The 25,413-nt window shown below is 39.9% G+C and overlaps 1 protein-coding gene across 9 annotated transcripts in view; it reads right to left on the bottom strand.

Moving 5' to 3' along the window:
- Window positions 1-25,413, bottom strand: part of Grm7 (glutamate metabotropic receptor 7) — a 920,878-nt gene that overhangs the window by 427,875 nt on the left and 467,590 nt on the right. The gene's annotated exons all lie outside the window — the stretch shown is intronic.

Genomic DNA, 25,413 nt, shown 5'->3' with positions numbered 1-25,413 from the left:
TTGGGGAGAATGTCGTGCTTCAATGGCTTGTAAAGGCCTGAATGATCATGGCTGCATCACACTGTTGTGAGACTCTAATCTTGCATATCTGATTGCATGCGGGTTGATGCCCCAGGTCCCGCCTCTGAGAAAAAGGTATCGGACGGGTCTGATGCTCTTTGGGTGGATGACACCTAAATGAACATCGGTACAAAGTCCCAATTTATTTCTAATATCAGAGATCAGACCTCTACTCTTGCCTGATGCGTCTAAAACAAAAAGGGGGAACTGTAGAGAGCTGCGGAATGCTATGCCTTAAAGATGGAGCTGGTTTCTGCCTTCCACCTTCCCGATGGTGAGTGCTCTCTGTCATGAACAATTCCACATTTGGCTAAGGCTGAGGATCTGGCTTGCTTCCATGTATGTGGACCTATCTGCATTGCCCACGTGGCATGCCTGGGTTGGCTACCCAGAGGCTATTTAAGCTGTGGGCTGGCTTTCCCCAGGGTCCAAGGATTGTTCAAGGTTCCTGAATAAACTGCATTGAAAAAAAAAAAAAGTCCATTCTACAAGCACTGGTTCTCTCAACTCTGCTCATAACATGTCTAATGGAATGCAATGCAATGTGAGTCTTCACCTTCTATCTTACAGGTACATAAATGGCTCAGTAGTGTCCAGCTATTCATTTACAGTTTGGGGGGAGGGAAAGGAATAGGAGTTGTTAATATGTAATTTCTTCTTTATATTAATATTGCTTATTTTGTCTATTCTCTGCTTAAAAGCCACAGCTATACATTACAGTAATATGCAAAAACTTTTAAATTACTCGCATACAATCATTGTAATGCATGTCATAAGGATAGTTTCCTGTCTTTGTGTTTTGATGTTTCTCTCTGATATCTTTCTTCTCTCATGGCTTTTCTCTGCCTCTGTCCCTTCTGCTATTTCCCTTTGCTCTCTTAGCCTAGTCTAGGCAGCTGTGTATGCATGATTTTATATATCCTTATAAAACCTAGTATCTCTAGATGAGAAGACTCTGATATTTTTCATTCTTAAACTGACTGAAGTAAATCTCCAGTTGTATCCAGTATAATCAAATGGTAAAAATTCTTTATTCATTGTGGATATGTATATATATATTTGTTCCAGTGGCAGAGTACTTCCCTACTCATCTATCACATCTAATTTCAATGCCTACCATCAAACAACAAAAGTAAAACATATCTCTCTATTCACATGGGTTTCCTTCCACGTATTATAGATTTTTCATGACTGTTGAATATTTACTATTCTGTTTTCAATATCACGATTTAGCAAACATATGACTGCTGTGGTTTAGATAAGCAAGTCACAAAAGAACACACGTAAACTTTGTCCTTACAATGATAGGATTAGAAGGTGGCAGAACTGCTAAGTGGTAGAACCTAGGAAGAGGTCCTAGAGATTTGAAAGCATGACTTTGAATGGGGGTTGTGGCAATCCAGAATTTATTTCTCTGTTTCCTTGTTTAAAATGTGACCACTCCTGTTGAATCATGCTCTTAGCTTAACAGAGAAACAAAAGAGTAAGAAAAAAAAAATAGTCTTGAACTTGAACATTTAGAGCTATAAGCCCAGGCAAACCTCTTTGTTTAAATAAGAAGTTAGTGCTAAAGATTTTGTTGTAGCAATAGGAAGCAATTGTAATCAAATTAAACACATCTGTTTATACACACAAACTTGTCAAGATATCTTGGTAAAGTTAGGAGTTGTGACTTTAGGATCAGCTCAAACAACAAGCCTTTACCTACATGGAGTACCAAAATCCCAGCATGTAATTCCCAGCCTGCTGAAGAGCTCAGGAGGAATAAGACACTCAATACGAAAATGAGGACTCACTAAAGAACAAATGAAAGAAAAAAAAAATGACTGAGATGACAGGTATCAATCATCGTTTGGAGAAACAGCAGTCGGAAGAACCAGCCAGAGTCTTGTGATAGCATAATAATTTTGGGAGCATTTTAGTACTTTGAAGCATCACTTTTCAGGAGTACTGCTGCAGACAGTTCTGCAGTCTGCCTTTCTTCTCTGTGATGAGCTTCATTTTCCCAGGCAACCATCAGTAACTAAGCAATACTCAGCCTCTTTTGTGTACCAATTTTACAATAAAAATATCTGACATGATTTTTCTGATAGTGTGTGAATAAATATTTTAATGGCAGCAAAAGCCTCCTAGAAAAGGTGCAGACTGCTGTAGACTCCTCTGCTTTACAGTGTTCTGATGTACAGTATGGCCACAAAGCAGACACATTATTGTATATTACTATATCTGAACATGAATTCCAATTTGCTGAACTTTTGGGCAACTTCCATTTACATCTAACATCTGCTGACATCTTTCTGGTGAGGTTTCTAAGTTCCATCTCTTTTTAAAAAATGCCTAACAAGTATGAATTCACTTAAACCGTACAAAAAGCCCACAAAAGAGTTGTATTAACCCACATATTGAGGATGAAAGATTTTATGCACAGGAAAAAAAGATCAATGTCTTGTTCAAAGCAACAGACAACACAAGTGGCAGAGCTGTCATTTAAGGAGTGTGTGGTTGGGGAACCTGCCTGGAGCAAGGGTGAGGTGAAGGTGTGTCCAAGCCCCCAAAATCTTGTCTTGAGACTGGCAGGATGAGAACTGTTCTTCCCTTCCTGTTCGGAGCTTGCATGTCCTGGTGCACAGAGCCTTATGGCTCCCATTTCTGCCATGCTTGAGGTGATCACATAGCCTGGTGGCCAGGTTACAGGTTAGACTTCCTCTCTCCAAATAAGGTCATGTCCAGCAAGCACCTAGAATTCCTCTTCATACAAATAAGGGATTCCCAGCACTTTGGTTCTAGCCAATGATTTACACTCACCCTGAATGACTCTACCCACCCCGTAAAGGTTTAAATAGCCCTTTTTCCCCCCAATTAAGCGACCTATCTCACTGAAGCTGTCTTGTGGGTATTCTGTTTCTCACATTCACTGCTGCCTGAAGTCTCCATCCTCTAGCCATTTCTGCCTTGCCCCCAGTCCTGGGATCCATGAATTGTGATCCTTCATTCTGGTGGTCATGCTGTTATGGGTGAAAAAAATAGGGCCAGGAACCTCTTGGGTGTCCAGCTTGGGTCTTGAAGAGACCACCTTGATGCACAGGAATATGGTGAGCAATCTGTCTCTGGATCCAGCCTTTCTGGCTCGAAATGAGAGCTAGCTGGCAGTTTGTCTTTTCCTTCTTTCCCTTACTTCTGGGTTCACACTATCCAGCAGGACTGAGTACAGTGAGGAGCAACTGAAACCTTCTGGCCAAGGCTGCTTCTTGGAGCTGGTAGAATGACCCCAACCCTTTGTTCATACCCCAGCAGCTCACTTGGGTGTGGGCAAAAACAAACAAAAGAAAAGAAAACAAACAAACAAAAACTATAAGTTTTTTTTTTCCCACACACACACAGACACACATGCAACACAAAACGCAAAACAAAAACAAAACCACATCGACATTGAGGCTTCCTGGGCCTGAGGGACCAACCCGTGAGCTGGTACAGTTTGGATCCAGCTCATCCATGGATGTCTCCTAGGACTGAGATTGGTGAATGTTCACCACCCCCCTTGCCCCAAGCACTGTCCTCCCTGCTCAGTGGAGGCAGCAGTGTTTGCCCTGAGCATGTACCTCCAGGCTTCCTGACTGAGACTGCAGAGGTAGCAGCAGTACAGTCCTTCCAGGTCTGCTAAGGCAGTGAGTGGTGGCTAGCCTAAGGAGGAGCCTTCATGCTCGGTGACTGAGATGGCAGAGGTGGCTGCCCCAAGCAGGAGCCTCCATGCTGGGTGACAGAGGCAGTAGCTCTACAGGTGTACCAAGTCTTCGGATGCAGAAGCCAGTGGCTAGCCTAAGCAGGAACCTCCCTGCTCTGTGACTGAGACAGGAGAGGTGGCTGGGCCAAGTACAGGTCTTTGTACCCGGTGGCCAAACAGTGGACACCACTGAGCTGATGGGTCTCCTACAGTTACAACTGCCCCTGCAGGCCAAAATTTGAGAGGAGTGAACAGGGGAAACCCTGCTTTCCAATTAGGCTTGCCAGCAAGTGAGTGCGTGTTCAAGTGTGTGCCTACAGAGCCCCAGATCCAGAGTCCCTATCCATTAGCAGCCAGACATCAAACCCCTCCCACCCACACCCCACTGTGGGAAACATAGGGATCCTTGGGACAGTATTCTCAACATTCAAGCCCCTGTTCTGGTTGTCTACCACTGGAGTCCAGCAAACAATTTCTGGAGCCCAGACAGATCTGAATACCACAAAGACAGTTCAACAGGCCCGTAGGCCACTGAGGCATAGAGGGCACCTGTGCACGTGCTATGTGCTCATGAACAGTGCCAGCACCCTTTCCTGTGCTTAAGCTACACCCTTCCAGGCATCTATGCGCTCTAGCACCTTGTCCTTCAAGGCACACTTCAAAGCACAAGCCCATGCTTGTGCACATGTGCCTGCGGCCTTTCCCTTAGCTACAGCTGAAACACCAATATCCACTCATAAACCACCCTCATCATCCTGAAGAATATTCCAGACACCAGAGAGAGATGGACCCAGTCTGAAGTATAGACTCCAGGAACAAAAAGCAAAGGTTATAGACAAGCAGATGGCTAGAGGTCAGCATAAGAACACATCCAACAAAAATCAGGACATATGCTTCACCAGCAACCCTAAAAATCAATGAATATGCTAATTCATCAGAAACACAGGAAAATGATCTCAAATCTATGCTTATCCAGTTGGAGTCACATAAAGAGAAGACAAACAAAACTCTCAAAGAAATACAGGCAAATACAGCCAAACAAATAGAGGCAGAAGTAGAGGCATATAGAAAGGAAACAAACAAACAAACAAACAAACAAAACTGAGGCCATCATGGAAAGACAGGAATCCACATTCAAAGATATGAAGGAAATGGTGCAAGACATGAAAACAGAAATAGAATCAGTAAAGAAAACACAAGCAGAGAAAACCCTGAAGCTGGGGAACTTAGAGAAAAGATCAGGAACCATAAAAGTAAACATCACCAACAGAATATAAGAGATGGAAGAGAGAATCTCAGGCGCTGAAGAGAGACTTGCAGAAATTGATACATATCTCAAAAAAAAAATCAGAAAAGATCCAAACACAAAACATCCAAGAAATCAAGGACACCAGGAAAAGTTGAAATCTAAGAATAATAGAAATAAATGAAAAAGAAGATTCCAGGCTTCAAAGACCAGAAAATATTTTCAAGAAAATCATAGAAGAAAATTTCCCCAACTTCAAGTAAAAGATGTTCACAAACATACAAGAGGCCTACAGAACATCAAATAGACAGACCAGAAAAGAAACTCCTCACGTCACATAATAGTCAAAATGCTAAATCTATAGAACAAAGAAAAAAAATACTAAAAGCAGCAAGGGAAAAGGGCCAAGCAACATGTAAAGGTTGACCTATCAAAATCATACCAGACTTCTCAACAGAAACTATGGGAAGCCAGAAGGACCTGGGCAGATGTCATTCAGACTCTAAGAGACCACAGATGCTAACCCAGATTACTATACCCAGCAAAGCTTTCAATCAGCAAAGACGGAGGAAATGAAATATTCCATGACAAAACTAAATTTAAGCAATATCTACACAGCAACCCAGCCCTACAGAAGATACTAGAAGAAAAACTCCAATTCAATGAAAGCAACTACATCTAAGAAAACACAGGACATAGATAACCTCACAACAAAAATCTAAAAGAAAACAAACATAGATATACAATAACACCACCAACTCCACAATAACAGGAACTAACATTCATTGATCATTATTATCTATCAACATCAATGGAATCAACTCTCCAATAAAAAGACACAGACTAACAGAATGGTTGTGTAAACCGGATCAACATTCTGCTGCATCCAAGAAACATACCTCTGCAACAAAGATAAACACTACCTTTCAAAGGGCTGAAAAAATGTTTTTCAAGCAAATGGACACAGAAAACAAGCAAGAGTAGCTGTCCTAATATCTAAGAAAATAGATTTTCAACCAAGTGACAAGGCAAGGCTACCTACTCTCTCTATATCTCTTTAACATATTACTTGAAGTCTTAGGTAGAGGCAATAAGACAACTAAAGGAGATCACGGGAATACAGATTGGAAAGGAAGAAGTCAAATTATCACTATTTGCAGACAATATGGTAGTATACATGAGTGGCCTGAAAAATTCTACCAGAGAACTCCTTCAGCTGATAAACGCCTTCAGCTAAGTGTCTAGATACAAAATTAACTAAAAAAAAAAAAATCAGGAGCCCTCCTATACATGAAAGACAAAAGGGCTGAGAAAGAAATTAGGGAACCTACACCCTTCACAATATCCAGTAATAACATAAAGTACCTTGCTGTGACTCTAAACAAGCAAGTGAAAGACCTGTTTGGAAAACAATTCAAGTCTCTGAAGAAAGAAATCGAAGAAGATATCAGAAGATGGAAAGCCCTCCCATGTTTATGGATCAATATGAAAAACAGTGAAAATGGCCATCTGGTCAAAGTAATCTACAGATTCAATTCCCATCAAAATACCAGCACAATCCTTTACAGAACTTGAAAGAACAATTCTCAATTTCATAACAAAAAACAAAAAAATCCAGAATTGCTAAAACAACCCTGTACAATAACAGATCCTCTAGCGGTATTTCCAGGCTACAGAGGAAGACAATGATGCCAGTGTTGATGAGATGTGATAGGCTAGGGTCAGATGGAAGGGAGAAGGACCTCCCCATCACTGGACTTCGGGAAGGTAATGGAAAGATAAGAGGGAGGGAGGTTGGGAATGGAAGGGGAGGGAGGGGGCTACAGTTGGGATATAAAATGAGTAAACCTTAATTAATAAAAAATTAATTAATTTAAAAAAAACAATGAGCCATAGTAGAGTACAATGCAGCCACTTTTGATGTGAACTGATAGACTAAGATCAGAAAGGAGAGGAGAACCTCCCCTATCAGTGGACTTGGGGACTTGGGGAGTGGCATGCAAGCAGAGGGAGGAGGGAGGGTGGGATTGGGAGGAGAGGAGGGAGGGGCTTATGGGGGGATGCAGCATGAATAAAGTGTAATTGATGAAAAATTAAAAAAAATATAAAAAAAAACAATGAGGATGGTGTCTGATCCTCTTAAAACTGTGGCCAGGCTTGCACTGGGGCTTTGAGGAATCCCCTGTGGAGTCTGGGTTTCGTGGCCCCATAAAGTAGATGCTGTGTTTCAGGGATCTATGGTTTCATAGTCTCCACTATAGTACTACCAATTATATAGCAGTGGTTTTCAAAGGACAAAACATTGTAAAAACACAACTGCTTTGATACCCAGCTCAGATGTAACTAACTGAGTATTCTGGAGGTAAAACTTAAGAATATTTAATGAGTAGATTTGAAACAACTTCAACAAACACATTTTTAGTTTATGGTGGGCAAGCTTGAGTAGGATGGTTTCTTCTTTCATTAAGTTTGTGAAAATAATATATATATATATATATATTTCTTAGCAGTTAATAACACTTGCTGGTTTTTTTTCAGAAGAGTAGGGTTCAGTTCCCTGCACCATCAATGTGGCTCACAACTGTAACTAATATTCAGAAAAGTTTTGCCCTCTTCCAGCCTCTACAGGCACTGCATGCATGTGTCTGCTTAAGATCTAGGCACTGCTGATGTTTGAGGTCTAGTTTCATGTGAACATGCAAGGCAACTAGGAAAACATTTCTGAATCCTTGGATCTTGAAAGCCCCTTCAAAAAATATTTTTTTCTTGGGGAACAAGTACGTTGCCTCAATAGAGAATTATTTGTAGACCAAAATTCAAAATGGGGCACATGTATATATGCACATAGGAACACACACACACACATATCACCTTCATAAATACTCATTGTGAGTGACTTGGTTGCAAGTATTCTGTCCACCTCCTAAAGATGCCCCTGCCTTGAATAGTGCCTTATCTTCTATGATGTGGTGTTGCATCTTTTTCAATCTATTTTACTGGTGTTCTTATACCTCTAGCTCCCTTCTCCACTCTTTATCCCTCTAATACTTTCTAAGTTCTCAACACTAGGTAGGATAGAATAACAATAATTAAAGTTTAGAGAGAAAAGGGGGCAGAATTCTCCTTAGCTACTTCTGCCTGTTTAGGGACATCTGGTTCTTTGGGGCAATACCAATCTTGGTCATCGCGATATTTAGTAGTCTAGTAAACTAGAATACAGCAAATGCAGCAGCAGGAAGAGCAGCAGCCACCTTCTTATTTCAAGTGCCTCCTCAAAGTACTCTTCCTTTCTTTGTCTGAACTCTCATCTTTATATCCTCTCTGAGTCCTCAGAATTAAACTATCTCTGGTCAGCAGCAACCATAAACCTCTCTCCAAGCAATTATCAGCTGTGGACAAACTAAAAGCAGCCCCATAACCACACTTGGGATTAAAACAAAAACATAACATAGCTGAGTTTTTAAAGAAACCAAAACTTCCACTACAATGTGGTTATGTTCTTGTGTTTCTAGAGACAGGGAAAGAAACAACAAAGTTCTATACTGAATGAGTTCAAATCTCTGCTCTTTTCAGTTATTTTTCATTGATAGCCATAAATTTTATTTATTGTCATTGTATGTGTAAATCTTGTATATGTGTTATGTGTGTATGTGTGTGGAAGGGTACGTACGTTGCAACAGGACACATGCAGAAACCAGACGACACCTTCTGGAGTCAGTTTTCTCCTTTCACGTTAACATTTACTCTAGAAAACAAACTCAGGCCATTGGGATTGCACAAGGGACTTTTACTTGCTGAGCCATCTCACTGACTATCACATACTAGCTCTTACTTAAAAGTACTACACACATTGTTAACTCCTATGTTTTCTTTCCTCGACAGGCATGAAGTCCTATCCAAAAAGTTTTGGCAAAAGTTAAGCATGTATCAAATATGTCACAAATGCTTAATATAAACATTAGACCTCTAGTTAGGCAACTAGTTCAAAATTATATTATATATTCTGCCAAATACTTTTGAATATTTGCTGTGGACACATCTGTCTCCCCCCTTTATCTCTCTCTCTCTCTCTCGCTCTCCCCCCACTCTGTGTGTGTGTGTGTGTGTGTGTGTGTGTGTGTGTGTGTTTGAAAAGATCAAATGGTTTTTGGGCTAAGAAACTTGATGCTGGTCTGATCAATATGTGAATGCACTACTTACAAAATGAAGCCTCTCTTTTTGGATTATAAGCTCTTTTAGGAACACACCAATATTTTGTGAGTGTTTACTATCACAGCACTTAGAGTCATACACAGTGTTGTGTGAATGTGACATAACCAAGAAAACATCCTCCCCATGGTACATACTCCTTGCATATACATACAGACTTTACAAATGACAATTTCATATTATATGCTGATTTTTCACTCCCAGAAGGGTCAGTGGTCACTTTACATCAAATGGTTAGAAAATTTTATTCTGGATCAAGAGAATTAGTAACATCCAGTCTGACTGAGAGCCTCAAATGGAATCAAATTCTGTCTCAAAGATTAACAGTAAGAAATACTGTCAGCTCAGTAAGGGATCTTCCTGATACACTCTCTTCCTCAAGCTTGAAGTTCTATAAACATTTACAAGGGTGAAGGGAAGGTGCCATGACATTTCTCTAGCCTTTAGGTATGTTTGATTGTGTCTCATTAAGCTACATAAAGCTGTGGAAATTATGGGGCACCTCTCTCGTGGTACAAGGTAGCAAGGAAGGCAGTAATTCTGACCCTTTCTGCCAATCAACTTGAAGTACCTACCTGATCTGCACATTGGATACATGTAAGAATGTTGCTGAAACAATTCCAGTTTGTTTTTGCAACATTACTTTGATTGTATTTAAGGCTCTTAGTCAGACAGTAGCATTTATTAATTTGACTTCTGTGGGGAAAAATAATCATCCATGATTATTCTAAACTTGAGATAGGCAGTATTACAATGAAAGCCAATGCCTTCATCTATGAGGACATCTTCTAACCAGGAATAAATGTTATGGGAACAAAATGACAATTTTCTTATGAAGCAAATGACATATTGATAGAGTCACTGGCTTTGGAAACCTCAAGGTGCCACTCAAATTAATGTGACACCAGTGTTGTACACAAAGACTTCATTATTTTATACAAATATAAAGATTTATCATAGTGGGTATAACATATATCAATATTTTCAATGTTCAGTCTGTCCTAAGCTTTCCAGTGTTAGATGAAAAATGATCACATGACCTAGCCTTGACTATTTTAAATTAGCATTATGAAAACTTATTTCTAAACTTTACAGGGATCTAGATTTCTAGATTAGATTGTTCTAGGTTAAAGTGAACCTTTCTCTTACTGTAGATTTCCTCTACTGTAAACATGCAGGTGTCCCTGGAGCCCTTTCATATTTTGTATGATGTATTTGCTGAGGTCATTGAACAAATATGACTTCATACTTCTGTAGGAATAAGCAGTTTCATAGCTCTTTCCTCCATATACCCAGAAAGTAGTCAAAAAGTATTTCTCAATTCACTCTTCTCATTCTTACAGAGATTGCTGACATTCCAGGTTATGAAGACTATTTGCCTTGGGGTCATTTTCCTCAAAACAGAAAGCCTGCCTCATACTCTAATCATGCTATCTACCCAGGGCCTAGGCAGCATGGTTATTCTAAGATCCCAAAGGAAAAAGAGACTACATAATCCTGAACAAACTCTTAAGAAGACAAGTGGTGAAGATTAGGAAAAAATCTACAAGAAACTATATTTCTGTGCAATTCCCATTTCAACTGAATGTGTAAACCCTCTGGGAAACTGTTATACTAATCAGACAGAGTCATTTTCACATAGACACAGAAGTGTGGGTCTGCTTAAGAAGAGGGAATGTGGCCAGTTGGAAATGGAACCAAGGAGCTGGCACCTGCTACTGCCTAGGATTTTGTGCTTTTGTCTTTTTGACTGCTTTCCAATCTCTTACAAGTGTACATGGAAATGAGGCACACTGTCAAAAGCCAATGCCACTTTGCCAATTCATAAAGGACTTAAGGATTTCTTCTGAAGTATCCTAATATATAACCCATTTCCCTGGCCAGTACACATTTAGGATATGACTCTTATAATCCAATTTGTATTATTAGATTATTGCTCAATGCAATTCACTTTGGCTTGAGGATTTCTAGATTAAAACAAAACAAAACAAAACAAAACATTATATTGTAAATCCAGAGTGAAGAGAGTTACAACCCAAAGAGATAGAGGTTAGAAAGATACAGTGAAATGTGGTGAGGCCAAAGTAAATTTTTTTTCTGCCCTGTAGGGCAGTCTATATGGGATTACAGAAAATACAGCCTTCAAATGGTGCAGTCCCACTATTTTGTCCTAAATTTTTCTAGAATAATAAAATTTAGTGTTCATTTTTAACACCAGTAAGTTTCTGTTTTATAGATTTTTCCAGGGAATAGTCACCTGCCTTGACTTTTAGAATCAAGACATCAACCACAGAGACTTTGCCAGTTTCAACACTGGTAGTGATCCCAGGCAATAGGAATATTCTCTCAAAGTGTCCATGAGAGAGGATATTAGTGAGAAAATACTGTCTATGTAGACATGAAGTGAAATTTAGACCCCCTGACCACCTGACATAACAACTTACTGTATGTGGAGACACACTGAGACAAATTCGTCTACAAAGGATGGAGAAGGCCTTTTAAATCTTGACTGTTTGTGGCTCTATTCTCAATTAGTTCATCACCTAGAGGATAATAAAGTGAAGATATCAGTCCTTGATTTCGAAGCTTAATTGTGCTGTGTGGACAGAGAAAGATAGTTCATTGTCTATCTTAAGTAGAGTGTCTAATACCATAGTGTGAGCCCTTCTGTCCCAGGAGACAACACAAGAACAGAAAGTGTCTGTTTTTAACCACCATTATTCATAAGATATGTAGTCTTGGGTCTATTTATTTCATTATAAACTAGATGAGCTAAATAATACCACCATCTCCTTTCTCCACACGAAAGGGACAAGCATCTTAGACAGTGAATGAGAAGGTATCAGGTAAGTTTCAAGCACTGATAGACACTCAGAAAAGCAGTTAACTCATGGGTATCCAAGGAGATATTTAAAACATTCTAAGATAACAGAGTCCTTGTCTTTTCTCTAAGTATTGGATTTAAAGCTAGTGGAGCCTTTGGTGTCTCACTATACTCTTTACATAAAAAAAAATGGAAGAAAATGAGGTGAGATTACATATATTATATTAGAATTGTGAGATGAAAGATAAATTGATATGTGAGGGATATCAATCATTGCAAATTAATCTTCTCCAAAGCCTCAAACACACTGGCAACACAAATTGTAGAACTGTTGTTGGACCTGTGCTACTATCTCACAGACACTAGATCTTTGACAACCGAGAGAGAAACAGAAGCCACTTACAATTTATTCACTTTGTATCCCAGCTATAGCCCCTTCCCTCGTCCCCTCCCAATCTTGCCTTCCCTCCTTCATCTCCTCCTATTCCCCTCCCCAAGTCCACTGAAAAGGGAGGTCATCCTACACTTCCATCTCACCCTAGCCAGGTCTCATCAGGACTGTCTGCATTGTCTTTCTCTGTGGCCTGGTAAGTCTGTCCCACCAGGGGGAGGTGATCAAAGAACCAGCCACTGAGTTCATGTCAGAGACAGCCCCTGATCCCCTTAGTAGGGAACCCACTTGGAGACTGAGCTGCCATGGGCTACATCAGTGCAGGGGTTCTAGGTTATCTTCATAAATTGCCCTTGGCTGGAGTATCAGTCTTAGGAAAGACACCTGGGCCCTGATATTTTGGTTCTGTTGCTCTCCTTGTGGAGCTCCTGTTCCCTCCAGGTCTTTCTATCAACCCCTTATTTTGTAAGATTCCCTGCACTCAGCCCAAAGTTTGGCTATAAGTCTCAGCATCTGCTTTAATGCCCTGCTGGGTAGAATCTTTCAGAGGCCCTCTGTGGTAGGCTCCTGTCCTATTCCGTTTTCTCCCTCTTACAATGTCTATCCCATTTTCCTTTCTGAATGAGGACTGAGCATCTTACTCAGGGTCCTCCTTCTTGCTTAGCTTCTTTAGGTGTAGCGATACCACTTTCAGAGTTGGGTAATTTATCTCTTAGCACAGCAACCTAATAAATGGCATTTAATTTAGGTGTCCTCCTTCTGCTGAACCTCCTGAATATCCTGTCATTTACTTGGAATCTAAACTGAATTTTGGAGCATTTGATTATTTACTTCTTCAACCAAAGAAATCTCTTTTCTTCTAACCCAACCTGTCATAATTCTTCCAAGTCCCTTTAAATCACAAAGTTTTTTTTTTTTTTTTTTTTTTTTTTTTTTTTTTTTTTTTTTTTTTTTCTGATTGACGTATAAACACACTTACTCCAAATCAGGTCATGGTGGTTCACACCTCCCTAGTCCCAGTACTCAGGGAGGCAGAGGCAGGTGGATCTCTGCAAATTTTGAGTCACAGATATCCTAGTATTCAAAGAGAGTCCATGATAGCCAAGGCCACACAGAGAAAGCCTTTCTCAAAAAACCTAACAAACAAACAAACAGAAAACCATGCTCACTCCATTTCATAATGCTCCTGTAGCTTGAACAAGGAACACCATGCTGCTTTGTATTTATTCATTTTAAAATTGTTATAAGATATCTAATACATGGCAGTACAATGTCTTAAAAAGATTGATAAAATAATATACTTTTAACTATGAGTTCTCTGGTTCTTTAGTTTTTAGGAACTCTGCAGTAAATGTGCAAGGTCATTTTCAAAGAAGAAAAATTCTGTAAACAAAATCAGCACGATGAAAATAATACATAATGACCCTTTCTAAGGGTTGTGGCAGAGAGCTTCTGCAGATGTGCCATGGAAATTTGTATAATTAAGCCAGAAATGATGGAATACCACTTACAGAAACAGAAGGATAGAAGATTTCAGGTAAGAGGACCATCTGGACTCCAGGTCCACATGTGAGAATGGGCACTGGGTCCTGAAGCACCAGAAAATATGCCCATCTGGCTGTTACCAGGGTCTGACAGCAAATGTCAAGGAGATAAGGACAGAGCTCAGCTTGAAACTCAAGTTCACCAGGATACAAACATGGCCTTTTTCCTTCAGGTGGGGCAAGAACTCACTAGACCCTAGTGACCAGAGGGTATTATGGAATGCTCTTTCTAATATTTTTTTGTCCAGAAATTATCCATCATCAAAGACATATGTCCCTTTCACAAGGGTAAGATGTTTTACAAATGCCTGGAACTAGATACACATTGGGTAAAAGACAGTTTTAATGCCCCCTTAAAATCATTTCACTGATAATATTCCTATCAGTTTTTTTTCAGAAATTATGATCTAACCACTTTATCTGCTTTATTCAGAAAATTCTGAAGCTGTCCTACCATCAAAGTAGTGCAAGGAGAATGGTTGACATTGTTGTGGGCACACACACACACACACACACACACACACAAACACAAACACATACTCCCTCACTCACTGTGGGGGAGGCAGGGAGTCATTTGGAAAGAATAAATCTAGCCACTGCTTCTCAATGAGTGGCAGAGCTGTATTCCTTTGACAGGTTAAACAGCTTCTCTGAGGTCCAATGTGAGTGGGTGGCAGGCTGAAGCCTATGTTGAATTGTGGGAGAAGGGACTCTGCTTGGTGAGTGAAGAATGGACCACTTTTCCATCTAGCTGCCTTGCTCTCAACTAGCACCTTGGGAACCTGTCTCTTTCCTGCTGGAAGTGGCAGCACAGTAACAAAGTTGCGAGGAGAATTTATCACTGGAATGTTCCTCCAGTGACTCTGTAGCCTTGGTTCAAATACTTTGATGATGTCTTTCCTGGCAGAAAGCAGGCAATGATTAATACCAGTGTCACCAAGTTAACATCCTTAATTCAGGGAAGGTGATAAATATGAGGGGGGCCTGAATTCTGCTTTTATTTTATGCTCTTTATCAAATCACACGCTCACAAAGCTCTAACTTATGTTGAGAAGGAAGAAAAGACCAAGGGGCCCATAAAGCACCAATGGCCCATTGCACCCACCCCAGTATACTCCCTGCATCTTCAACTACAAAGTCCGTTTCTAGGATTATAAAAGTATCAATGCAGCTGTGGGCGTGTGGTGGGGGTGGAAGTCACACAGCCTCTTTTTTAGCTATAGACTAATTCAAGTGGAGTAAAGTAGAATGAATTCTCACTCTCAAAGTGAGAAGGGTGATTTTTTTTCTTTTGTTACGAATATTCTGAAAATGTAGCCTAGAGATGATGTACTGGCTCAGCAGTTACTGTGGTTCCAGGAGCATGCTGCATTGAGACTTTGCTCTCTACCCAGGTGCTTTATGGACTCTAAGGTCAGGCTAGGCATTGTAGCTATCCATAAGTCATGCACTCTGACAAACTGTTGCAATTCTGTGCTGTTTTTGCCCTCATGGGGGCCAAATGTCAGTCAATTGGCTACCTCTAAGTAGGATAGACACTTAAAAATAATTGAGAACTCCTCAGGGGTTCTGAGTGATTTGAAGCTTTAAAATTTGTAGTTTCTTTAACACCAAACCATTTTTTTCTTTTTTAAAACATTTTTTTAAATTTAATTTTATTTTTACTTATTACAGTTTATTTACTTTGTATCCCAGCTGTAGCCCCATCCCCCATCCCCTACCAATCCCACCCACCCTCACTCTTCCTCTCCTATCCCTCTCCCCCAGTCCACTGATAGGGGAGATCCTCCTCCCCTTCCATCTGACCCTAGTCCATTAGGTCTCATCAGGACTGGCTTCATTGTCTTTGTCTTCCTCTGTGGACTGGTAATGCTGCTCCCATCTCAGGAAGAGGTGATCAAAGAGCCAGACCCTGAGTTCATGTCAGAGATAGTCCCTGTTCCCATTACTAGGGAGCACAGCATGTTATAAGAAATTATACTATGTAGAAACTTATTTATTTATTTTCACAGATACTATGACAATGAATTAGAACAATCTCTCCTAATACCTCATCCTTGAAGGGCCATTAATGTGAAATACCCTTTTTAAAGGCAGATATTTAGGAAAGAGTTAAAGAAGCTAAATAACAAGGAAGACCCCAGGGAAGATGCTCAATCCTCATTCAGAAGGACAAACACAATAGACATCAGAAGCAGGAGAAGACAAGGAACAGGACAAAAGCCTACCACAGACCATCTCTGAAAGACTCTACTGAATGAGGTATAGAAGCAGAGGCTGAGACTCATAGTCAAACTTTGGACAGAGTGCAGGGAATCTTATGAAAGTAAGAGGCGATAGAAAGTCCTGGCAGAGACAGGAGCTCCAAAAGGAGATCAACAGAGGCACAAAAACAGAGCCCTGGGCTTCCTGAAGAGAATGATACCCCAACCAAGGACCATACTTGGATAGGACCTAAAACCCAGATGTAACCCATAGACTCAGTCTCCAAGTGGGGTCCCTAGTAAGGGGAGCAGGGGCTGTCTTTGGCAAAAACTCCATGGCAAGCTCTCTGATCACCTCCTCCTGGGAGGTGCAGCCTTGCCAGTCCATAGGGGAAAACAATGCAACAAGTTCTGATGAGACCTGATAGGCTTGAGTCAAATAGAAAGGGAGGAGGACATCCTCTATCAGTGGACTAGGAGACGGGCATGGGAGAAGAGATTGGGATGGTAGGATTGGGAGGAGACTAGGAAGGGGAACACAGCTAGGATACAAAATGAATAAACTGTAATAAATGATAATAATAATAAAAACGACTCAAAAAAGTAAAAAAAAAAATCCGATTTTTCTATATGTATTTTAGCTTCTATAAATTGTTACACTGCAAAATAAATAAATAAACAAATAAACAAATAAATGCCAAATGCTTGGAAACAAAAAGAGTTTAGGTAAGAGGCAGTCTTGTGAAAGAATGAGGAAAAAGATAGCAGGTCCTGGAGGGGACAATCACTACTCAAGAAGACAACTAACCTAAGCCCTTGGGGGATACAGAGACTGAAGCTCCAACCAAAGAGCATGCATGGCCTGGACCTAGGCTCCAACACATATCCTATCTAATGGGCTGCTTGGTCTTCATGTGTGTCCACTGGCAAGTGGATCAGTGTTGTCTCTGACATGGAGTCTGTTGCCTACCTTTGGATCCCTTCACTATAACTAGGCGGCCTTGTCAGGACTGAGTCAAAGATGTGACTTGATGTGTCAAGGTGGGTTTGTAAGGGGACAGAGGCTGTCCTTTTTTTTTTTTTCTGAAAAGAAGGAGCTGGGGGAAGGGGAGAGTGGAAAGGGGGAAAAGAGCTTGAGGATGGGACCGGGTGGAGAGGATAGAGTAGGTGGCAATCAGGATATAAAATGAATAAATAAATCTAATAATAATAAAAGAATCACAAAAAATTAGGAAGGGAAATAGTGGACTGAGTGTAAAACCTTCCTATAATCAAAACTTCAGATCCCCCTCCCCCAAATGTTTAGATAAGGCCCTGGGCCAGCTGGTCTGAAGAACAACAGCCACATCCAACACCTGCCCTGACCATGCCTGCCACAGCATTGGGTGAGCTAGTTGGGAGAGTGCTAGAGAGCTCACTGCTTTGGTGATGTCATAGGTGAGAGGGTGGGCCATCAACTCAGCTACATCCCAGTCCCAGATCCAGGGCTGAGTCTGGCCAATTTCACAACATCTACTCCATCTACTCCATCTACGATATGTTGCAGCCTGTGAAAGGGCCTGTCTTGCAGATCTAAAGCTATAGGATCTCCATAACACAGGACAACAGGATATCCAAGAGGAGTCCCATGAAGATCCAGTACAGATGGTGCAGCAGAAGTCAGAGGCCTTGAAACAGACCAATGACTCATTGCAGTAAATATTTGCAAGTAAAGATGTGTGGCAACACTGTGGCACACTTCTTCTTCCATGACAAGATTATTATTTTTTTAGTTTTTTATTATACCTTATTTTATTTTCTTTTGGGTGAGGGAGGTTGCAAGTGCAGAGGGCAGTTGAGAAGGAATGGAAAAATGAAGGGGATTCAGGTGCATGATGTGAAATTCATGAAGGATCAATAAAAAGTTTAAAACAAGAGTCTAGAAAAGGTTTGCTGTGGCATACGTAATGAGGATTAACTTGATCACCCTAATTGTGGGAGAAAGACCTGCTCACTGGGTAGCATTGTTCCTTAGGCAGGGGGATCTGAATTGTGTAAGAGTGGAGAAAACAAGCTGAGCATTAGCATTTAATCTCTCTGATCCTGAGTACAGATACAATATGACCAATTCCTTAAGCTTCTGTCACTTTGGATTCCTTGCTAGGATGAATTACAATTAAGAACTCTAAGGGAAAATGAACCCCCAAGCACCATGCCATCTCTGTTTAATACAGACAGTTGTTGCATTAGCCATCGGGGCTGAAGAATCTTTGATTTTAATTAAGCTTCACTAACGATTAAAGTGCAAAATTTCATAGGAGAAATCAAGAAGTCCAAAATCTATTCCAGTGGAGAAAGGCATGGAACAAGGTGGCGATATACCACGTGGAATCAATGCAGAAGGAAAATCCTGTGCTTAGAGAATACTGCAGTCCAACCACATGAATCAGCATATATAGGAGTATTAACTTGGAGGCAGGATTCAAATTTTTTCTCCTACACCTGAATTACATTTTATCTCATTGAATTATACTCAAAGTCAGGTAAAAGATCCAAAGTACTGCATATTTACATGCTCCCCCCACCCAAACACAAATATATGTTCATGTATGAGAACACACATGCACACACAGAGGTATTTTATATTGATATTTGTATTTTTTTTCTTTCTGATCTTTTAAGGGAGAAGCCTACTTTACCAGATTAAATTAGCTACCTACCATGTTGAGTAGCATATTATGATTTGGACCATAGAAGATGTCCCTTGAGGTCAGGAGATAGAACCTGAGCTTCAATTTGTTTGAATTTGTAGTTGTCCAATATCTTATGGAGTGAATAAGCTGGTTTTGTAAGGACCAATCTAGCAAAATAAAAATATGTGTGTTTAGTTTGTTTATATATCTGTCTTATTAATAAAGAAGCACTTGTCTAACTCAGGTCCTGAGTGAGAAACACCAGCAACAGCTATGCTGAGTATGCATTCCATTACAGTAACTCACAAATTCTTGGAATGTTGATTGCAAAACTAAAGCCAACTTCCCTGAGGAAATGGTCTGCCTTACAAAGTAAGAAGACTCCCCAATAAAGCAGTAAAAATAAACCTTTGAAATTAGTTCTGTGATATCCATAGTAACTAAAAGTAACAACATCTATTCAACAAGAGTAAGCCAAAGAGGAAAAACCAAACCAAAACACTAGTTTGAGAGGGAACAAAACCTCTTTATGAAGTGTCAAAAGGAGTAAACTTGCTTGGAAGTTCACTGATGATACTAAATAGGAGTCTGATTTCTGTCACTGTTTATCTAATTTCATCTTGAGAGCTTACGTGATATGTCTTCAGTAGTTATTGTGAAGTTGTTTTTTTTTGTTTGTTTGTTTGTTTTTGTTTTTGTTTTTTTGAAGTCTGGATCCATCTTTATTTAAAGCATTTCTTTCAACATGTTATTTTAGCACATTTTCCTTCTACATACCAACAACTTACAACATAAAACCTGCATGCTAAGCCCAAATAGTAATTCCCTTTCATTCAGCTACATGCCAACCAACTTGGAGTTCCCTTTTTTGTCTTAATTTTAAATTATTATTTATTACATTTTATTCACTTTGTATCCCAGTTGTAACCCTCCCCTCCCCTCCATGTCCTTCTCCTAGTCCAATGATAGGAGAGGTTCTCCTATCCTACTATCTGACCTTAGCCTACCAGGTCTCATCAGTACTGTCTGGATCCTCTTTCTCTGTGGCCTAGTGAGGTTGCCTTACTAGGGAGAGGTGTCAAAGAGCAAGCAACTGAGTTCATGCCAGAGACAGCCCCTGCTCCCATTACTAGGGAACCCTTGTGGAGATTGAGCTGTCTATGGGCTATATCTGAGCAGGGAAGGGGGGATGGTCTAGGTCCTCTCTATGTATGGTTGATGCATCAGCCTCTAAATGAAAAACAAGTATGACCATGTGCATACCATTTGTTGCTCAAACTAAACTTTATTAAATAAGGATAAAGTCACGGAAGTAAGATTTTCTCATATTTGGTAAAGACAAGCTTGGATAATATCTAAAAGCATCTTCCTTTCCTGTCAGATTCTATCTCCTGACCTTAATGTGACACCTTCTATGATCCAAATCACAATATGCTGCTCAATTAACTAAGTTAATCTAGCAAAGTAGGCTTCTCCCCTAAAAGATCAGAAAGGAAAAAAATGCAAATAAGTTTTTTTGCTCAGGTCAAGGACTATACTGTGTGTGGAGGTCAGAAGGCAACTTCGTATAGTCAGGCCTTTCTTCCACCTTTACCATGAGTCCTGGGGCTCAAAACTTGGGTAGCCAATATTACACAAGTTTCTTTATGTGCTTGAAAAGTCTTATAGGTCTCTGCTGGCAGGCTTAAGGAGACATACTGGCCAATTAGTGACAAATACCATGGATGTCTGCATGGTATGGTATACTACACAGCAGGAAAGGCAGGAAGATTTAACCTCTTGATAATTTATCAATGTTCTTGAGGGCTTGAGGGCTTGATAGCCTGCAGTCAGGGAAGATGCACCCAACCCTCGGTGGAAATGAAAAGTAGCCACCATGTCTCTCTACTTTTACCCTTCAGACAGAAGCATAGCTACTCAGGACCCCGCACTCCCCTCTTTCCTCTCCCTGCACTTTCTCTGGCTCAGACATTATTCACAGCCCATCTTTATATGTAGCCTGCAACTGATTGACTGAAGGTCATTCCTCCATTTTGTAATTACTGTGTGTCTGAAGTGACTCCTGCCCGGCCCATTTCCATGAGTGCAGGCAGAAGCTGCCCTTCAACAGGGGTATTACCCAGGGAGCATAGTCACATACTCTCCTCTCCTCCTTCCTCTTCTTCCCACGGTATTTCCCTTCATAAAACACACATATAAACCTGTGATATAGCTTCCTCTTCTAAAGAACTCTGTGAGAAAAAGCGACTATGAAAGGGGTGCCTTCCTTGTAACTGGTCAACTCACAAAGGTTTATTATATTTTTTTTTTTAAAAAAGAACTTTCTATAGTAAATCTCCCTTCCCTCAAATAGACTGTAAGCAGTAACAATGAAAACAGTGGTAGGGACTATGGAGATTCTGTGATAAATCCTAGTTTCTTCAGATACCATCTTTTGTAAATTTCACCAAGCAATCTAACTCAAACATCTACTCTTGTAATCTATAAATGGGATCAAAATAGCTCCTGCTTCTGAGATGTACTATAAAGCTTCTGTCATGTCTAATAGAAGCTCACTTCTAACTACCCCCACTGAAAACAGCAATTCTCTAATCCTTCTGTTTGCAAAGAAGAAAACACTGCACATAGTCCCTGTAAGAAATATCGACTCTGCTCTTCCAAGGATTCCTGTCCTTTTATTATTGACTACATCTGAAATATACTTGGGCTTTTCTTGAAGTCATGTAAGATTGTGCTAGAAGTCACCCACATTAACACTGTCATACGGGGTCTGGATATAACCAAGCCACAGCACAAGACACCACCATCTGCAAGGATGATGCTGGTACATGTGTATGGGTGGATCAGCGGCCTCTTAGAATTAATTGGTGTAGAACACAACCGTCTGAGAGAATCTCATGTAACAGTGAGCATGCTGAGTTTGGGGTTTCTCATAGGGATTTCCTTGTTTGTCTGCTTTACCTCTATAAACAAGACAGAAATTTGCAACTCAACTTTTAAAAGCAATGTCCCTAAAGTTTGAATAGATTATTTCCCTAAATATCAATGTCAATGTGACGGGCTTTTGGCCAACTTGTATTTGATTTAAAAGTGTAACTGCCAGAAGCCCAGGAGCACTAAGCCATGCATTGAAATAGAGCATGTGGAATTTTGCTTGGTTCTGATTCATTGTGTAAGAACTGAGAAAACAACAGAGATCATAAATAATTAAGGGATTATCTGTTTCCTAAGCAGCAAAATTATGTGATTATTTATTTTGGAGGATTTGTCACAGGATGGTTTTGGTAGCTGTCAAACTCGTATGTAACTAAACTTTTCAGGGAACCTATATTGTTATGAGTATACAGCAGACAAGGGACTGCCAAGTTTATAGATATAAACAGAGACTTTAGATATAAAGATTGCCATTCAAAGAATTCTCTGAACATTTTTTTTAATTTATCTATCTGAGCATTTGCCTATATGTATGTATGTATTCCATATGTTAGCATGATGCCTACGGAGCCAGAAAATGGTGTTGGATACCCTTGAACTGGAGTTACAGATGATTGTGAGCCATCATGGGAGTGCTGCGAAATGAACCTTTGTTATCTGCAAGAGCAGTAAGAGCTCTTAACTACTGAGCCAGCATGCCAGCCCTGGAGTACTAATATTTGTGTGTCAACCATGATCTTAACTTATTCTTTATTGTCTGCCTCTTTAGCTCCATCTTTCTACATAATCTGGCTTTCTGATTACCTTCCTTCTCTTCCCACCATTTTCCTTCACGATTTCACTGAAAGCTCTCTAAGTGATCTCTAGCAAGAAGATGGAGAGAACAGTTGTAAACAATTTCTCAAATGTTACATTTACTAGAAAGCATGAATTCACCTAGTAAACCTTACTTTTCCCCCCATGAGTATAATAAAAACATAACATATATATATATATATATATATATATGCATTGATATTATGCTTAAAATGGGATGCATCTGGAAGTATATTTGCAGACTATTCACAAGCTAACAAATTATAACATATAAAAGGATAAATGCATTGTAGAGTGTTGCCCAATGAAATAAATCACTCAATGTATGAGTGATGAATCACTTCCTCAATATAGAGCTGAGTGAATGAAATCTTTTTCATCCTTTCATAGATATAAATGATTGCATATAATAGGATTTTATGACATTTAAGAACAGCAAAAAGCAAGACTCAGACAGTGTAAGATAAAAGTATGATTCTGTATAACATGACACACTGATACATGCCTGTAATCTCAGCATCAGAGGGTAAAACAGGCAGGAAGGGAGTTCACATGAGTTCAAGGTCAGCCTATGCTATACACCACATTCCAGGCTAATCTCAGATACAGATCATAACCCTGTCTTTTGAAGCAAAAATTAAACAAAAATGACAGTAGAAAAGTTCAGTAAGGGAGGTAGTATTAACCTTCTTAAAGATGGTAGTATTTGTACCAGAAGGAAATGTAAATGGAATCCATATGGTATGATGCAAATATATTATCTCAATTTGAGTGACAGCTGCTTTAATATATAAATATCTTAAAATTCATTGGGTATCATGTTTAAGATGTGCATAATGTTATCTATTCAAACTTCATTCTGGTTTTAAAGCACTCAGTAATAACCAAAGCCATCAAGATACTAAACATTTGACCTTGGGTCTGCAGGTAAGGTATCTTCCTCCCAAGTCTGATGACTTGAGTTGCATCCACAAGTCCTGCATTTTAGAAGTAGAAAATGATACAACCCCCACAGGGTGCCCTCTGGTCCCCACATCTGAGCCATGGCACATGCATATCTCTCTCTTTTCCTCTCCCTCCCCTCCCTCATACACACACAAATATGATTTTAAAAATTTGAGACATAGGATTTTAATCAATGTATGTTATCTAAACAACACTGAATTAAATGGGGATGATGTCCGTGTTTGCTTTAACAATGATAGATTAAGGGATCTACTGGCTCTTATGTAAAACATAGTAGTACCTTCAGGCAGGTGGAAGCTAACTACAATCATTTAAGTTGATAGTCAAAATTGGACCACGCCCCCTTTTTTTCTTTACTACAGACACAATGATTCAATTAGAAGAAAGTCACTATTTCATTAGGTATCTCAGAATGCCTGGTCTCTGATGTAGATTGATGTTTTGGCTTCAAAGGGGAGGCAGGTTTCATAGTGTTTGCCTGTAATCCAAGAATTTAGGAAAGGAAAGTTAGGGCAGAGACTCAAGGCAAAATAATTTTATATGCTGAGAAACAACACAATACAGTCAGACTTTGGAAACTCCCAACAGCCCCTTTTACAACTAACTGGGGAAAAGCTTTGAGTTAGTTATCAGAAGGATCACTTAAACTTTAACATTTCAATTAACCTAGAGAAAACACCTGATATCACTAACACGATGAGCCTGAAAAACGCCCATTTCTTAATTTATAAAGATTTTTTTTCTTTATTTGCCAGATAAGGAGAGATTAAGATGCAAACAAGAAAATTGCAGAAGGGGCTAGAGTGATGGCTCAGAGATTAAGAGTACTGGCTGTTCTTCCAAAGGTCCTGAGTTCAATTCCCAGCAGCCACATGGTGGCTCACAACTGTCTATACTTTAATCCAGTGCCCTCTTTCTGCCCTACAGGCACACATGCAGGAAGAATACTGTATACTGTATGAACAATTAATAAATAAATTTTTACAGGAAATAAAAGAAAATTGCAGAAGCCCTTTCAACCTCCCAAAGTATATAACTGGATGCTCTCCCTGCTATCTACCCAGCTAACTAAATGCTCCTTTAAATTTTCATATTTGTTTCTTGTTCAGTCTCAACCCAAAATAGTTACCCCCTTTTACTTAATGTTTTTTTAAGGGAAGTTAGATCTCATGTGCTCAAGCTAGCTTTGAGCTCTGTGTAGCCATGGATGACCTTAAACAATTCTCAATTCTACTCTCTCTGCTTCTCATGTCTTGGAATTTCAGAAATAAGCTACCATGCCTGGTTCATTATGGGAGGAAAGCAATTTATCATTGAGTGGATTTCCAAATCTCTTGGCTTCCCAAAAGGAAGTTTGTCAGTTCTTGGATGGGCACATAATTTCAGACTTATTTGCTGGGTTTTTGTTTGTTTGTTTGTTTGTTTGTTTGTTTTTAAGGCAATGGGCACAGCTAATACTTTCCTAGATGGTACTACTATTAGTTTGCTAATTGGATATAGGCTCAAACTCTTCTCAACTCTCTATGTTTAGATTAGTAAAACCCTCAGACCTCATCAAAGATGTTTCTTAGTGCACTAGGTGGTGGTGCAGTGGTGAAGGCAGAAACTCACAACAGTCAAGGCACCGAGCCTAAGTGTCAGTGGAATGATCAGCTACAACAGGGACACCTATATCACCTCTCTCCCCAAGGTTCAAGGACCAACTCAGAAGAGGGGCACAAAGACTGTAAGAGGCAAGAGGTCAAGAAAGACGATTGTGAGACAGTTTCTTCTAGATATATCAAGAACACTGTACTGCTGACATCACAGCAGCTGTGTTTGTTTGC

Source organism: Meriones unguiculatus, chromosome 5 (assembly GCF_030254825.1).
Source record: "Meriones unguiculatus strain TT.TT164.6M chromosome 5, Bangor_MerUng_6.1, whole genome shotgun sequence".
Lineage (NCBI taxonomy): Eukaryota > Metazoa > Chordata > Mammalia > Rodentia > Muridae > Meriones > Meriones unguiculatus.
This window is presented reverse-complemented; position numbering and strand designations above follow the sequence as displayed.